A 17,396-nucleotide genomic window follows, 5' to 3' on the forward strand; every position below is an offset into this window, starting at 1 on the left:
CGAGATGTGTGCTCAGTGTTGTGGGGAGGCAGAAGTGACTAAATTACAGAAGGTATGGATCTCCTGGGTCTTAATTGTAGCCAAAAGGAACATTGCGAAAGCCTGGGTAGTTCAAATCCTGCTGGACCCGGAGTCCTGGAAGCAGAACACGGACTGGTGTATGCTGACATTTTTTTAGGTCTCGCCTGACCCCCAGCACATGCGCTGGTCTGGCGAGACTTTTAGTAAGGGATTGAAAAAATGCTACCATGTCCGACCTACAGCGTGCGTGCATGTGCGCGGGCGCGCTTATGAGCAGAGGCGCCATATGGCTTTCCTCGTCATGCTCATTAAGCGCATCGCTCGCCGCGCTTGATCGCGATCACTTTCACTTTTGCGGCCGCTTTGCTGTTCTCAGTGATTTATATACTTTGCATTGCATTGTTTCCTTCAGCTCATGTGCGTGAGATTCCCATGTTTTAAAAGCAATAATTACCTCTGGCTTGTAGAGAAGCTGGCATAATAAGCAAGATTTAATGTGCTGTTACAATTCCTAATCAGCCATGTTTAAACTTTCACAGCTGTTGCATAAACCTGGCTGAAATTACAATTAAAGACTTAAAAAAAAAGAGCATCGTGATCAGGAATTATTTGTACACCTGCCTTTGCCAAGTTACTAACTTTTAAGTCAAGGGCGATTTCCATGCTGGGAGCTATAGGTCATTTACATAATGCCCTGTCAGTCTCTATGTTCCAAATTGCAATGTGCTTTTGCCAAAGAACAACGTTTTTACTGAACATGCCATGCGTGACATGAGAACAGTTGACAGAAATGGGAAAGTTGCTATGCCTTTTTCCGGTAATTTCCTTAGTGAGAGCAGTAGTGTTTGTATAGAGCCATTTTTTTAAATAATGAAAGCAACTCATTTTGTGCTTGCATTTCTCACCATATTAATAGTAAATCTTTGGCACCTTTAATCGGTTATCGTTTGAATTTGTCAGAGAACTGTTACATTCAAAATATGGACTAAAAAAGATAAAATTAAAAGGCAAAAATGTATAATATTTAAAATTACAAAATACCTTAAAATAACACCTTCTAGGTAGCCCCTTTCAGCCAATGCTTGTTGGAAGCTTCATGCACAGAAATTCGTGTCACAAATCTTTGTCATCATCATTGATGGAGCATTTCCTGGCACCTGCCTTTATATGGTGATCCCATGCACAAACACCGCCCTTCAAACTGCCCTTCTTTGAATTGTGGGGCCAATATGCAGAGGGCCGTGTGGAAGGGAGAATAGTGAAATGCCATGCCTCCTGCATATATAGATAAAGCACTGCCCTGACGTGAGGATTCAAGGAGGAACATTTGTGGTGCACTGTGGCGCCATGTGCCACCCGGACTGTATGCGTATTATCATGCATACACCACCTCATGGGCTACACCTTTTCACGCCCCTCCCGTCTAGACAATGGGTCGGTTTGGTGTTACTTCTCATTTGCTGAAGTCCTTGAAACGGGGGGCACTTGGCTTTGGTTCCGTGGGTGATTAGGGAGATGACATGACGCTCCCTGTATGCTCATGAGACGCAGGCATACAGCATCTTCAAGGAGATGGTAAATCATTGACCATCACACTTATGCTGGCAATGGCAACGCCTTCAAGGGTAGTGGCCACATGTCTCGTGCCACTCCAGCCTCTGGGGGCTGAGGTTTCTGGTGCAACGTGCATGCATTGTTGGGAGCCTGAGCACATCTCCTGGATTCATGTGGAACAAGCATTGGCATAGCCTATAGGTCTTGCTTTTGGGACCTTATAAGTATTTAGTTATGCAGCACAATATCCTTGGTGCAACAACATCAACTGTTGCATGGCTAAGCACTTATAAGGTCCCAAAGGCGAGACCTATTGGCTATGCCAATGCTTGTTTATCTATGAAGGCAGGAGCTGCCCTAGGAAATGGGATAAGATTTGGAGTAATTGTAACTCTTATTGTGGGGTGGTGCAGTTGAGAAGGGTGCCACGGTCCCCACTCAACGATGAGGTGGTTTCACTTTGAAATAGACCTAAGAGAGGAAAATACCATGGGGGGAGATGACAAGCCTAAGCGAGTGAGAAATAGTTATGAATGTAAAGATAGCACATACAACAATGAAAGTTGTAAATGTTATTGATTTATCTCTGAAACTACTGATATATATATCATGTGAACAAGCCTCGTAGGAGGTGAAACGTTATGGCGGTAACAAGCAGGAAATAAAATTACCCTGCACGAATCCTTGGTCCGTGTCTACGTTGCTGCGAGAAGGGTGACATTGCCTTCGCTGTCTTTGTGGATTCTGCGATATATATATATATATATATATATATATATATATATATATATATATATATATATATATATATATATATATATATATATATATATATTAGAAGAATCCTTGTGTAAACATCACTATACAAAAGAAAAAGTCAGCACTCCAGGGATCCTAAACACCGCTTCAATTTATTAGGTCGGCTGACGCGTTTCAACCTTGCGGTCTTCGTCAAAGACTCAGATGGCGAAACCGGATTCAAGTCGCATGCTCTTTCGAAGACTGGTCCCACCTTCTTCAAACACTTGATAATGGTTGCATAAAGCACGTGTAAAAATCCTTCATGACTGGCATTGCACACCGTGTAAATTGCACCAAGCTCGTATGTCAGCCACGAACGAGTGTTTGCACTGTGGCTCGACTGGAGGCAATATTTTTCATACCCTGTGTTCTAATATGACATCCAGGATGATTGGAATAGTATCTGGCGCACCCTCAAAGAAAGGAGTGGGATCTCATTCTGCCGCTCTCCACAATTGAGGATACTAACTGGTGATAGTCCAAGATACCAAAAGTATCCCAGGGGTCAATAACCTCAAGAAGCTCTAGATTGACTCAGCTTTGTGTTGCCTCAGGCTCTGGTCGACCGAAGAATTGGCTCATTACAGAACAGCTTTAAGCGACATAACAAACAGACCACAAGCACTAAATACCGCTTGTTTAAAATGCATTCAAATGTTGTTAGCTAACCTAGGTCTGGATAAGTTTTGGTCTGACCCAAGCACGATCACCTCAAGTGCACTCTTGAAAGTAAAAAAGACCTCTGGCAAGTTATGCAGAAGACAAGTGGAGTTGTATCTTCTCTTCGTAGTCTAACTGACTGGTTTTTGAATCTCAAAGCTGATCATCACTTCGAAGAATTTCTAGATCTTCTGCATACTCCGCTTTTAAAGAAGATTGACATTCATCCAAGGATGGGTACTCCACCATTGACCTCTTTTCCAAGCACCTGGTCTAACCCCATGGCAAGTAATGGCAAATGTACTGTGTGTAATTCAGGCCGCGAAAACGTAGAGCATGTTCTGTTTTTTTGTTCTGTGTACAAGAACCCTTTAACAAAATGGATCAAAACCCTTAGCTTAAAACGGGGGACTACACACTACTGGAAGGCCTCAACAATTTGTAAATCAAATAGAAACCCAGCGATAGTGTTCCCTGTCTCCATCTTCTTGCAAGCAGCCTGGCTCATAAGAAGAAAAAATAGTGGCAAAAATAACGTCTGCTCACAGCATTAGATGAAATGTATCGCCCACTTGAACTGGGATTAACTACTGTTTTGAAAAAGTGTTATTATTGCACAGTTACTTTAATTGATGTACAGTTTTCCTTCCCTAGTTCTTACTGAACAATATATTAAAAATCCTGAAGTTAGTGACCTCTGGGAATGCAGAGAAGAACCACCTGTGGGATAAATGCTGTCTACTATGTTTATTCTACATCTTTACTTATTTTATTCTATTTAGTTTCTTTATATTCTAATTTTAATCAATGTTTTTATTATTTGTATTCTTATATTTCTCTTGTAGACGAGTTCATGTAATTCAAAGTGACAAATAAATAAATAAAAAACTAAAGAGACTCAGATTTGGCAGCTGCAAAGCTCTGCCTTTTCGCCGATGGAAAATGCCCACTCGCCCTGCGCACATAGACTGGACGGAAGCCATGGTCATATTGGCCTCCCATGAACAATTTACATACACACTAAACGCCCAGATCCAATTATCCACAGGCATTTGGGGGCATTCCTCCTTTGACTATCTATTTAATTGTCTATCCTTGCATACTGGCCCTCTGCACTTGTTCATCCTGAACTGGTCCAATGCGCTATTTCATATGGTAAGATCCACCCCGTGGGCCCCCCCCATAGCTTTATTATCAGTCTTACTGTTTTTATTTTTATTTTTATTGATGCTGATCCATTTTCTCTTCTGTTTAGTGACGCTCTGTATTGGTTGTAGAGACCTGGATACATTTAATTGTATTGTTCCATTACACGTCAATTGGGATCTGATTGATATTCGTTTCTGCAGTTCCACACTATGAATATTGTGTTTAGGTAGTGTGGTTCAATTCCTACCCTTGACGGTAGTTTATAGACTGTAGTTGTTTCCAATTCTGGTTCTGATAATATGGAGCCCTGTTAAGGGTATGTTCTGTGTTATATCGTACATTTTGCATAATGATGTGTATTGATGACTATAAAAGTAATAAATAGTTTTACAAAGAAAGACAGAGTAATGGAGTATTTAGTATCTGAACCTAATGACTCTTGACCCAACCCAGGAAGGGAACCACTTGAACTGCAAGGGGAAGCTGGGCCAATTGTGGGAAACCGCATTGACAACCTGAAGCACCCATGACACTGCAGGCCTTATTCAGAGTCAAGCAGATGGAATTTGTACCATTGGGATGTCATAGGAAGATACATCCAAATTAAGAGCTGTCCTGTGGCCCAGCTGGCAACACTCTACAGTGACAAGAACTGCCAAATGCTGTTCCTGTCAATGCAGGGAAAGTTTGACGTCTCGTAACTTTAGCAATGATGGCAATCTATCCACCTTTTCAAAAGTTTGTTTTCCAAAATCAAACTCCCAAAGCAGGAAAAAAGACAAATAGTGGTGCCTGGGTGTAGGGATCATTATTCCTCTTTCCCTATCCTTACAGACAGGTTTTTCCAGGCAGTGCAGAACAGGAACTAACGATTGCACTGTCCACATTAAGTATGGCAGTGTAAAGTCTCCTTCCTCATCGGGCCACAGGAGGAAGCATTTCTTCAACGGAGCCCCGTTAGTCCACATGACTATAAATGATTCGGGCAGATCAAGGGTCCGGCGACAGGGTATTTTGTCGCGTTTGCTGCCATAGCATGCATTAAAAAACTTTTCTTCTTTTAAGTAAAGCAGTAGGGTTAACAAGCATTTATTACACTACTGTGAGTTGAGTGATGAGCTCCCCACACAACATCCCTGAAGAGGCTGTGACTGCTCACCATCACTCCCACTGAGAATCAAGTGTTGAAGGGTAGGACTTCATCCACTTTACAGAACCACAGCAGGACATCAGAGGCAAATGACCTGAATCGTCTCAGTTGAGGTCCGGTAACCATTGCTTGCCCTGCGGCTTCACAAACGGGGGTTTGATGAGCAATCCCACCAATCTAGATCTTACAGGTCATGACTCTAGTGAATTAAAGATGAGTATATAAGGGTCTGCCATGAATATAAATGGAAAAGAGAGGTTTAAGGTTGCTATGCTGCAACTGGTAGCAGTATAAAACATAACTTGCAATAAGAAAAGAGACAGCAAGCATAGTGAGAAGATAATCAAATTCAGGGAATGTTGTGGATGATGCGAGAGATAAGAGCCCAAGCATTCAATAGTGAACTGAGTGAATATAATGAAATAGGGAGAGTAGAATAACTGATGTTCCGATTAGAGATCATCTATGGGGGGAAGGTGGAGAGGGAATGAGGGGACAGTAGGGGCACAGGTCTTTTTGGCCTACCACCAACTACTTATTTGTCAGGAACACAGAGGTGGCAGTACTGGAGTGAATTGCGCAATCATCACTGTTGTTTAACACCAGAAAACGTACATTAGGATTTCGGTTTTAAATACCATTCTCACTTTCTTGAACTAACAAATGTATTTTTTATGCTAGTTTTTTGCAGATACTACCAAATGAACTTTCTTACAGAACGTGTTGCATGTTCTGTCTAACGTGAGACAAGCTTTCAAATTTCCCAAATTACTGTAACTGGACTGTAACTGTATCACAAGTATAAATCTTTCTTTTTTGCATATTTTATCTACAAGTGCCCCTTCTTCTCTCTTCAGTTTTATTGTTGATTACATTAACACCAGGAGGTGAGGTGCTCCATTATTAGTCCCAGGAAACATGTGCTTGTGTATATGCAAGCTAACCTGTTTTCAGGGTTTATTTTTTGTGGATTTCAGTTGTGTTTTCTTAGTATTTGCCAAAACTTTAGAAAATAGTGATCAATGTTTATTGAGCTGCATATCCCCCAAAATAAAGAAAAACTGTTGCCTGCTAGTGTTTGCAAAACATGCTAATTTTTGTAGTGATTGTTAAAAAGGACATATTTAATTTAAATCTTAAGTAATGCAGAGCATGTACTGTCTTCCAAGGAGTGGTGTGTCAAGTGAACTCATGATAGACTGTTTTAAGCACTCTCACTCACATCTCTTTACCCCCTCACATCTCATTACTGCTCATACTCATTCTGTCATGACTGTCTCAGTACAATATCAATTCACCTACTCCTCACTAAATATTCTAATATTGTAGGTGTAGGCAACCCTTCCAACAGCATAGTGACTTATGAAACCTTTCAGATTTCGAATTACAACATAATAATTTATAGCCATGCAGTCTAAGGCATGTAAAACCTAATGCTTTTAGCTCACTCACTATTGCTTTTCAGAACTCTTTGCTTGATGTCAAGTAAGAGGGATTATGTATCAGAGTTTTACCAATTCTGTGTCTGTATGTAAATGTGATAGTACATATTGGCCAAGGTTCTTATGAGCCAGCCATTTCACCAATCAGTGAAAAAATAAACACTGCCAAAAGGTCAAATATGAATTTAATATTCCTAAATCTAAATTCTCTACAGTGTTCAAAATAATCAGATTAGACTGAAAACATGCTTCTAGGCCTTGCAATTTTAATCCAAACACACAAAACTGGAGGAAACAAAAAGACGAAAAACAATATTTTAGTGACCTCCCTAAACAATACTAAAACACAATGAGTTTAGACCAGACTTACTGGTTGTTCCCTTGTATAACAAAGTTACATTGTATTGGCCCTTATGGAAGAAATAACAAGCATCTGCAATGCAATAGGTCTCGCATTTACGCAAGTTTGAGCTATTGGCATTGTAAATGACAATGCCTTTTATTTATGTTTTGGTTTTCAAAACATAAATAAAAGGCATTGTCATTTACAATGCCAATAGCTTAAACTCTCGCAAATGCGAGACCTATTGCATTTCAAATGCTTGAGGGCATCGCTGAGTTGCCCCTTCTGTCTCCATGGCCCCTGAAGAGCTCCCAGTTTGCTAGGATTTAAATAAACAAGAAGGTGGTCGCAACTGTGCACAAGAGACCCTCCTGCCCTCCTGCAGTAAGATAAACTTAATAAAGAAAATAGTGCTAACAGACTAAAGAAGACATACCTCATAACAACAGAAGTAAAAGGGCCAGTCCTCGTAGGAGGCTACAAATGAAGACAAGGTGGTACTAAGGAGGGACTAACAAGCCTTATAATGAATCAGAAGCCAGCATTTACGAAGGACAATGACACAAGGCAATGACAAATATGGACGAAGAGTAGGTGGGGCTTCAAGTACATACTCCGATACAGCATGCCTCACAGAGCAGCGCATGCGCTGCCCAGGCTCGACCTAAAAATTACTTATTCTCTCTCACTTTCTTTTCTTTAAATCACATTTATTTTGAGGTTGTGCAGGTGTTTATCAGTGTTCATATGTTTGCACTAATGAGGACTGTTTCTCTTTTGGAAGGGTTTTATCAGTTATTATAGGTTCAAACCTGAAACAGAATAGCCTACATACATTGTGTATCTATTTGGAACAGTACAAGGATTGCAAGAAAAATTAAACAAGTAACTATTTCGAGAACTCTCCAGAACAGTGTTTCCCAAACTGTGAGTTATGACCCAGTGGTGGTTCGCAATCTGATTTTTGGTGAGTAACGAAAGTCAGAGCACTAAATAAAGATGCCTTCAAATTCTGTGTTTACCATGTCACATTTGCTGGTGATTCAAAGACAGAAGTCAAATGTCAGTCTGCTTTATTCTTTAACATGGGAATTGGTGTTTACTTTTCTTCATCTGACAGCAAAGTGAGAGGAGTTTTTGAAGTGAATTAACTGACAATGTAGGATGTTGTTTTTTGGAATATAAAACAAAATGTAAATACCAGTAAATGAACTGCATGCATCCAGCAGGTAGGGAAGCAAAAATTAAGCACTTTTTTGCTAATTCTGACATGTGCTGGAATCAGAGATTTTAATAGGATAACAGAATCAAAATAAATCAAGACACTTATTTGGTGATGCACAAACTATAAATATTCAGAGAAACCCAATATCAACACATTATCAGTTGTTTGCTATATAGTTTTATCAGTAAAACTGTATGTCTGTGTAAATTTAGTGATCATTTCAATATAAAATGTGTTGTTTTTAAGTGACAATGCACAACCAAAGGTTGCTTTCGTTACATTTAAAAATCACCCTGCCTCATGTCAGTTAAAGTTAGGTGGGTCACGAAACTTGTTGTTCAGAAAAAGTTGGCTGCGGTTCTAAAAAGTTTGGGAATCACTGCTGTAGAAGGTGAGAAACCAATGTTTGAAATGGAAAAATAGTAGTGCAGGTACTCCGTAGCAGAGTACCTGCTTGTTTCTGAGAAGTGCTGGTACTCTCCAAGTAAAAGTATTGCGTTTATCCTGAGAAGTGCCAGTACTCTCCCTCTCAAAAATAAAAAGTGCCGGTACTCTGTATCAATCAATCAATCATACCACTTGTATAGCGCGCTACTCACCCGGGAGGGTCTCAAGGCGCTTGGGGGAAGGGGTCTGCTACTGTTCAAACAGCCAGGTCTTGAGTTGTCTTCTGAAGGCGAGATGGTCCTGGGTCAGTCGAAGGTGGATGGGGAGGGAGTTGCATGTTTTGTCCGCCAGGAAGGAGAAGGATCTTCCTCCGGCGGTGGCTCTTCGGATGCGTGGAACGGCGGCGAGGGCGTGGATGGTCGATCGTAGCTGGCGGGTGGGTGTGTAGAAGGTCAGGCGGTCATTGAGGTACTTGGGGCCCAGGTCGTGGAGAGACTTGTGTGCGTGGGTGAGGAGCCTGAACGTGATCCTCTTGTTGACGGGGAGCCAGTGCAGGTCCCTCAGATGGCTGGTGATGTGGCAGCGTCGGGGGATGTTCAGGATGAGTCGGGCGGATGCGTTCTGGATGCGTTGGAGTCTTCTCTGTAGCTTGGCTGTGGTTCTGGCGTAGAGGGTGTTTCCGTAGTCCAGTCGGCTGGTGACGAGTGCCTGGGTGACCGTCTTCCTGGTTTCGGTCGGGATCCATCGGAAGGTCTTGCGGAGCATGCGTAGGGTGTGGAAGCAAGATGATGAGACGGCGTTGACTTGTCTGGTCATCGAGAGGGAGGAGTTCAGGATGAAGCCCAGGTTGCGTGCGTGGTCTGTTGGTTTAGGAGCGGTGCCCAGGGCGGGGGGCCACCAGGATTCGTCCCAGGCGGAGGGTGATGGTCCCAGGATGAGGACTTCCGTCTTGTATGAGTTCAGTTTCAGGCGGCTGTTCTTCATCCACTCGGCGACGTCTTTCATCCCTTCGTGTAGGCTAGTTCTGGCGGTGTCGGGGTCTCTGGTGAGGGAGAGGATCAGCTGTGTGTCGTCAGCGTAAGAGATGATGTTGAGGTTGTGTTGGCGTGCGATGGCTGCAAGAGGTCTCATGTAGACGTTGAAGAGGGTGGGGCTGAGTGATGATCCTTGTGGTACGCCGCAGATGACTTCAGTGGCCTCGGATCGAAACGGGGGGAGGAGAACTCTCTGTGTTCTTCTGGCGAGGAACGAGACGATCCACTCCAGTGCCATCTCCTGGATGCCGATGTTGCTGAGGCGTTGAACTAGGGTGCGGTGGCAGACAGTGTCGAACGCTGCAGAGAGGTCCAGGAGGATGAGTGCCGCTGTTTCCCCGTTGTCAAGCAGGGCTCGGATGTTTTCAGTGGCTGCGATGAGGGCGGTTTCGGTGCTGTGGTTGGCTCTGAAACCGGACTGCGAGGGGTCGAGGGATCCGTTCGTCTCGAGGAAGGAGGCCAGCTTTCTGTTGACGATCTTCTCGATGACTTTAGCAGGAAAAGGGAGGAGCGAGATGGGGCGGAAGTTCTTGAGGTCGGTGGGGTCCGCTGTTGGTTTCTTCAGTAGGGCGCTGAGCTCGGCATGCTTCCAGCACTCCGGGAAGGTGGCGGTGTTGAAGGAGGAGTTGATGATGTTCCGGAGTTGGGGTGCGATGGTGGAGTCGGCCTTGTTGAAGACGTGGTGGGGGCACGGGTCGGTGGGTGATCCGGAGTGGATGGTGTTCATCGTGCGGGCTGTGTCTTCGGTGGTCACTGTGGTCCAGGTGCGGAGGGTGGTGGTGGGGGGCGTTGGTTTGACGGTTGGGTGCCTGGGTGGTGCGCCAAAACTGTTGTGGATGTCGGCAATCTTGCGGTGGAAGAACGAGGCGAGAGAGTCACAGAGATCTTGTGAGGGAGTGATATCGTTGCTGGTGCTGGGGTTGGAGAACTCCTTGATGATGCTGAAGAGTTCCTTGCTGTCGTGGGCGTTGTTGTCCAGTCGATCCTTTAGTGATTTCTTCTTGGTGGTGCGGATGAGCAGGTGGTGCTTGCGGGTGGCTTGTTTGAGGGCGGTCATGTTGTCTGTGGTCTGGTCGAGGAGCCAGGTTTTCTCGAAGGTGCGGCAGTTCTTCTTGTAGTCCTTGAGTTCGTCGGTGAGCCAGGAGGCCTTCTTGCTTCTCGGTCTGCTGGGAGGGTTCTTCAGTGGTGCGAGGTCGTCGGCGCAGGCGGTCAGCCACTGTGTGAAGTTGCGGGCTGCTTCGTTGGGGTCCGTTGTGCTGGCGGGTGGGCTCTGGCTGAGGGAGGTGGTGAGCTGGTCGGCGGTGATCTTGCTCCAGCTCCTGTGAGGTACCTGTTGCGGGTGGTGGTGGGTCGTGGTTCTTTTGAAGCTGAAGTGGACGCAGCTGTGGTCGGTCCAGTGGAGTCCGGTGGCGTGGCTGAAGGTGATGTACTTGCTGGAAGAGAAGACGGGATCAAGCGTGTGGCCGGCGTAGTGGGTGGGGGTGTTTACCAGTTGCTTGAGTCCGAGGCTGGCGAGGTTTTCCAGCAGGGCGGCGGTGTTGCATTCCCTGTTGTTCTCCAGGTGGAAGTTGAGGTCTCCTAGGAGGATGTAGTCGGCGGAGGGGATGGCGTGTAGGCTGATGAAGTCGGCGATGTCTTCGCTGAATTGTGTGCGTGGTCCCGGGGGTCTGTAGATGAGGGTGCCTCTGAGGGTGGTCTTGGGGTCGGTGTGTATCTGGAAGTGGAGGTGTTCCGTGGTGGTGAAGGTGTCGTCGGAGTCGGTCGTGATGCGGATGGTGTTCTTGTGGACGATGGCGATGCCTCCTCCGGTCTGGTTGATGCGGTCCCTCCTGATGATCTTGTAGCCGTCTGGGATGGCGATGACGATGTCGGGGGCTGAGGAGACGTTCATCCAGGTTTCCGTGAGGAAGGCGATGTCGGGTGATGTTGCGTCGAGGAGGTCCCAGAGTTCCACGGCGTGTCTGTGGACGGAGCGGGTGTTGAGCAGGATGCACTTCAGGTGGTTGCTGCTGGTGTTTGGCTTGGTGGGTGCGGTGCAGGTTCGGAGGCAGGTGAACTTGCAGCTTTTGCAGGTGAAGGGTCCGAGGGTGCGTTTCGGGGTGGCTCGGTAGCAGGCGGGGGTCCGTCCGGCGTTGAGTGAGTTGAGGCTGGCGGATTCGTAGGTCCGTCGGGTCGTCTTGCAGCGGCGGGGGCCAGGGGTCCTGGCAATGGGCGAGGGCCAGGCGCGGACGGGCGCAGACAGGCTTACCTTTGGCGCGCCTTCGGCGCACAATCGGCGTGCCCGCTGCGCGTCAACGCTGCGCGTGCGTGGGGGCGACATAAGAAGGAGCCTGGGAGGGGGGAGCAGCTGGGTGGCGGGAGCGGGGCGGCGAATGGGTAGGAGGGGCCGCAGGGAGGCAGCGGCGGGAAAGGAGGGCAGAGGGCGGCTCAGCGGCGGCTGGGTCGCCCTGTGGGACAAATGAGTGAAAACAAAGCAGGGCAGCAGAAATGAAGGCAGCAGAGGGCACCAAGGGCAGCAGATGACAAGAGAGAAGGAGGAGGCAAACCGTAGAGTGAGATAAATAATGAGAGAAAAACGAGGAAAAACGGGAAAAACGAGTAAAAACGAGTAAAATAAAATTAAGACTAAGGCAGCTTAAACCAAGGCAGCAGGGGCACCAAGGGCACCAGAGGGCTGATGGAGGCAGTAGCAGGGGTGTGTGGGGGCGACCTCGCCTGGTTACTGTACGAGACAGTTCCAGGCTATAGCACTGTGAGAAACTTATTTACAGGGTGTCGATAAAGATGATGTCCGAATCGTAAGCCCAACTTGAGTTTTGAAACAGCAATGCTGGTTTATTCCAGAAGACATGTACACAACGGGAGCAAAGAGAAACCCAGGTCAGCGCCCCACATATGCAAACATTCCATACAGAAACATTCACAATCATTCCACACTTCAAACCCAAACACACCACACCAACATTCATATTCTCATCCACTCTTCACACATCACTGGACATGACTCGTTACACTCTGTCTTTTAATCTGCTGAAACCTACAGTATGGAGAATTTTATGATGCAGAGATTAGGGAATTGGTAGAGATTAAGGAATGTGCAGATGACATGAGAGTGGGAAATGTGTTAACGTTTGAAATTTAAATCTGGTGAGAATTAGAGTGTGTGGATTCCGATGGCAGGGATGTGGGGATTCTGATAATGATCAGAGTGTGGAATGTGATGCTGATTAAAATGTAGGACTCCTATGGTGACTTATGTGTTTGGACTCTAATTGTGTTTCGAGTCTGTGAAATCTGACGATCCCTACACGGTGTTAGAGTCCTGAGCCTCGGAGATTTTTCATTCACAGACTACTGAGATTAGGGTTGTCAGTATGTCTCGTTCCAGCTGTTGTAAAACACTCGAAGCCAAAGCCTCCCCGGTCGCCCACAGGCTGCACGTCACACACCGTAGTAAGCAGCTGCTGCTGCTCTGTGCTGCCACTTGAACATTTCATTGTGTTCCTGCCAGCAGGTGACAATATGAACGTCTTCTCCATTTCCTAGAATGGCCGCAAACCCTCCTTTGTATTACCATTCTCATGAACAGAACACACTGTGTGTGTGTGCCTGTGTGTATTTACACAAACGTAAATGTCTAGTCTCCTCTTACAGCCCTTGCAAAGCACACACACTCATGAATGCGTCCACCGATGAGCTGAAAGGAATCAATATAAAGCTTCTCAGAACACGTAATAACCTCAAAAATAAACACAGGTGGAGCAAAGGCCTACTTTTCACAGGCAAAGCTTGTTGTGGGTGTTAGTGGGCGGAGTTTGCACTGGATAAGTCCTTTCTGTCGCCCATACGAGGCCACATGCCATACCTGGAAGTACTGTCACAACGGGTATTATTCATTCGATTATGCCACCCTGTAGGGTCTTGCATTTCACGTGTTGGCAGCTGTACAGTCAGCTTCACATCTGTGAACCTATTCGGAGGGAGAGGCACGTTCTCTGTTCTCCACTTTAATATACTTTCATGTAAGTTTATCTCCCAGCTGTGTAGATGCCAGCCATTCCTGGCGGTGTTAGGTGCTCTGTAGGTGATGCCAGCCATTCCTGGCGGTGTTAGGTGCTCTGTAGGTGATGCCAGTCATTCCTGGTGGTGTTAGGTGCTCTGTAGGTGATGCCAGTCATTCCTGGTGGTGTTAGGTGCTCTGTAGGCGATGCCAGTCATTCCTGGCGGTGTTAGGTGCTCTGTAGGTGATGCCAGTCATTCCTGGCGGTGTTAGGTGCTCTGTAGGTGATGCCAGTCATTCCTGGTGGTGTTAGGTGCTCTGTAGGCGATGCCAGTCATTCCTGGCGGTGTTAGGTGCTCTGTAGGTGATGCCAGCCATTCCTGGCGGTGTTAGGTGCTCTGTAGGTGATGCCAGTCATTCCTGGTGGTGTTAGGTGCTCTGTAGGTGATGCCAGTCATTCCTGGTGGTGTTAGGTGCTCTGTAGGCGATGCCAGTCATTCCTGGCGGTGTTAGGTGCTCTGTAGGTGATGCCAGTCATTTCTGGTGGTGTTAGGTGCTCTGTAGGTGATGCCAGTCATTCCTGGTGGTGTTAGGTGCTCTGTAGGCGATGCCAGTCATTCCTGGCGGTGTTAGGTGCTCTGTAGGCGATGCCAGTCATTCCTGGCGGTGTTAGGTGCTCTGTAGGCGATGCCAGTCATTCCTGGCGGTGTTAGGTGCTCTGTAGGTGATGCCAGCCATTCCTGACGGTGTTAGGTGCTCTGTAGGTGATGCCAGTCATTCCTGACGGTGTTTGGTGCTCTCTAGGTGTCAGTGGACTTCATGGGGTACACACTCTGTAAGTACAGGTGGGAATTAAAGTGGCAGCTGTTCTTTCTTTGCCGATACTCCGCCAGCGTTACACACTCTAGGGGTGCCAGTGGGCCTATGTTTACTATCCTTGTTTGACCTAAGTCTGATATAGCATGGGTTCCTTCCTGTTGGTGTTGGTGTGTCATAGTAGGTGTACATATGCTGCAGGCAACAAGCATGCAAGGTTCACTGAATCTGTAGGCGGAGGTTGTGCATGCCAGTTACGTATGCTGGTGGGCATGCTAAGGTTACATGCTATCCATATGCCAGTGGGCATGCTAAACGTACGCTCTGTAGGTTCCAGTCGGATATGCCTGGATGACATGGTCTGTAGGTTCAGTCAAGGTGGTGGCTGTTAGAAATGGGGTTTATGGTTGGCTAGGGTATGCACCTAAGCCAGGCAGAACCCACCCCTCTAATCAGGACAAAGGAGTTACACACCTAAGATAATCCCTGCTCACCCCCTTGGTAGCTTGGCGGAGCAGGCAGGCTTATCCCAGAGGAAATGTGGAAAGCGTTTGCGCAACACACTCACACAGCAGTGACATATTAGGCACACCACAAAAGAGAAACTCCACACAAGGTTATATAAAATATGTTTTGTATTATCCATAAAGACACATTAGAACTCAGTCACATATATTACTGTGCCACTAGGCACTTGTCATGACTTCACAGGGATTACATAAATCATTAGGCCAATCGGGCCACTGTCCTACAACATCACAGTTGCCCCCCCCCCAGTAACCACTGGTAGGATTACCTTTGGCACAAAGCATTAGGCATGACCATCATCGGTAGTGCACTAGAGTAGATACTAGCAGTGTGTACACATTAGGAACAAGAACATCACCTCACTGGTAATGTAACATTCACAGCCGAATCAGATCAGGGTGTAATACAGACCATGGGGCGACTTCCTGGACTAACAGGCACCTGGGTCATCAAGCCCGTAATCAGGTCCCCCTCTGCCCCTTGTAAGGGTACACAACATGTGCTCAACCTTAGGGCACAAATGTATCTGGTAGGCAGGGAGGACAATCACGTACCTCCGTTGCGGTTGATAAAGAAAATCCCCGGCGTCCAGTGCAACAAGTAAGGGGCCGGGGTGCAGCACACCTAAACTCCTCCAAAGAAGAATGCCCCCGGTGCCGCAGCCCGTCAGGAGCCCTCCTGGACCTCGCAGACGGCTGACAGGAAGCTGAGTGTGGGTGGCCTCAACTTGGGTATCCTGGTGATGTGCTGCTGTGTGCATGGGGCAGGTCCACAGTGTCCAATGCAGCAGCCCTTGCCTTTGCCTACAACTAATACCAGCTGCGCACTCAGCACTCCAGTCAGGCCCCCTTCTGGGCCAGGAAGGCACGGAGCAAAAGTCCCCCCTGGGCCCGGTCCTTCTGTCCTGTCGCCTTGGTCCGCTCCTGCCCACAACCATGTGGCGCAGCAACTCCCTTTTGTGAAGGGGAGTAGCGGCTGCAGAACAGAGAGAAGTCTCTATAGAGTCTTCTCTCGTTGGCCCCACCCCTCTGTGATGGGGTCATTGCAGGGCAACCCAGAGGACTTCCCGGGCTGGGAATCCTCGCTCTCCTTGTGCCATTGGGAAGTCCGGGCCAGGTAACAGAGCCCCGGCTATGCCGCAACAAATGGTGATGGCGGGACCAGAGAGGGTGAGGGAGAGTGCTTTTGCTGCTGTAGCTCTCCCCTCCCGTGGCTCAACTGCCACACTGAGGTATTGGATTCTGCGTGCTGCACGGCGACCCAAAGCATCCTTTTAGCACTTCAGGGCAGGGTACCAGAATTTACAGCGCTCACCCCACGCTGCTTTCCAAAGATAGGAGGTAAATAACACAGGGCTAACCATGCACTTTACCTCTCAGACAGGGCAAGCCACAAGGCCCTGAGAGATCACTGGGGCAGAGGAACAATGCCCAGGCAGGCCAGCACGCAGGGTCCCCAAGCAGAGGGACAGTACTCTCAGCCACCCAGCAGGCAGCAGGTAGTCCCAGATGGTGGTACCCCCTGGCACAAAGGAATCCTCTGGCAGTCCAACAGTATATTCTCTCATGGGGTCACACCCCTTTACTTATAGTTCCAATGTCTTTGTTCTAGGGGCACTTAAAATATAATTACAAGTTCACAACACCCCCCATTGATAGAGTAAGCCTTGCTCCAGATACACCACAGGGGGTGGAGCCATCATTGTGAAAGGCAGGCATAGCCCTATTCAGGTGCAGGTGCTACTCCTCCCACCTCTCCAAAGGCAGACCAGGCCTATCCAGGTGCAAGGGACAACTCCTCCCACTACTCTAAATTCAGCCAAGGTCTATTCAGCCTAGCGCTGAGTCACCCAGACAGGACAGGACACACCTCAACACCCCCCAGGGACTGGCTGGAGTGAATGCACAGCCCCTCTCCCCTGTCAGTCAGAACCAGATGGTCAATGCACATCCAGACAGGCACAAAGACGCATTGCACACAGAAATGCCCATTTCTGTGGCATTTCTAAAATAGTAATAATAAATCTGCTTTCACCAATAAGCATGATGTATCACTACTATTCCACACATATCAAACATGGGCTCGCTACCCCTCTTATGTCAGGAATTTCCACTGACGTACATATCAGGGAATCCCCAAAGTAAACCTAAGAGAGGGGAGCCTCACACCAGTGAGAAACCAAATAAACAGTTTGACACTACCAGGACATGCCACACAGTTAAGGCACATGTCTTACCTACACCGCACCCTGCCTATTGGGCTAGCTAGGGCCTCCCTTAGGGGTGA

This window comes from Lissotriton helveticus, chromosome 5_1 (assembly GCF_964261635.1).
Source record: "Lissotriton helveticus chromosome 5_1, aLisHel1.1, whole genome shotgun sequence".
Classification (NCBI taxonomy): domain Eukaryota; kingdom Metazoa; phylum Chordata; class Amphibia; order Caudata; family Salamandridae; genus Lissotriton; species Lissotriton helveticus.